Raw genomic sequence first — 935 nt, 5'->3', positions numbered from 1 at the left:
TTTTGAACAGCTCCTATACTTGCTCTTTGTAAGAAACTAAATAAAGTTATGTTGGATTGTTCCACCTTTGTAAAAAAAAAGAAAAGAAAAGAAAAAAGAAAGAAAGAAATACAGGAGAACACAGGTAAACAGGTTCAAGCCCGTTAAAGAGGAAAAACAAAAATCCCTTAAAGAATTACAGGAGTTTTCTATCTCTGTCTTCACCTAGGAGGATGGGGAGGCAGGACCAGCCAGGAGGCACAGGCCTCAGAAGAGGCAGGGCAGCCAGCACAAGATCTTTTCTACCTCCATTTTCACCTAGGAGGCGGTGGGACCAGCCAGGAGGCACAGGCCGAAAAAGCAGCAGGGCAGCTTGTAAAGAATCCTTTCTACCTCCTTCTTCACCTAGGAAAAGGTACTGCAGATCCATAGCCCTCTCTGCCCCTTCCCTGCAAGTGGAGAACCTGTTTCCAGGATTTGTTCTGACCCCGGGACTCAGGACGGATGACTGATCAGCAGCCCACTGCACACACGTCTTACCTTAGGAGTCCTGATTTCCTAGAAGTGCTGACACAAGCTTACAGACCCACAGGAGGAACAAGCTCCAGCTAGAGACAGCAAGAACGTCTAACACCAGAGATCAACAGATGGCGAAAGGCAAACGCAAGAATCTTATCAACAGAAACCAAGACTACTTGGCTTCATCAGAACCAAGGACTCCTACCACACCAGGTCCTGGTTACCCCAAAACACCAGAAAAGCAAGAATTGGATCTAAAATCATATCTCATGATGGTGATAGAGGAATTTAAAAAGAGCATGGATAACTCCCTTAAAGAAATACAGGAGAACATAGGTAAACAAGTTCAAGCCCTTAAAGAGGAAACACAAAAATAATTTAAGGAATTACAGGAGAACACAAATAAACAAGTAGAAGTACTTAAAGAGGAAACAACA

The sequence above is a fragment of the Mastomys coucha genome, chromosome X (assembly GCF_008632895.1).
Source record: "Mastomys coucha isolate ucsf_1 chromosome X, UCSF_Mcou_1, whole genome shotgun sequence".
Classification (NCBI taxonomy): Eukaryota; Metazoa; Chordata; class Mammalia; order Rodentia; family Muridae; genus Mastomys; species Mastomys coucha.
Note: the sequence above shows the minus strand (reverse complement) of the source record.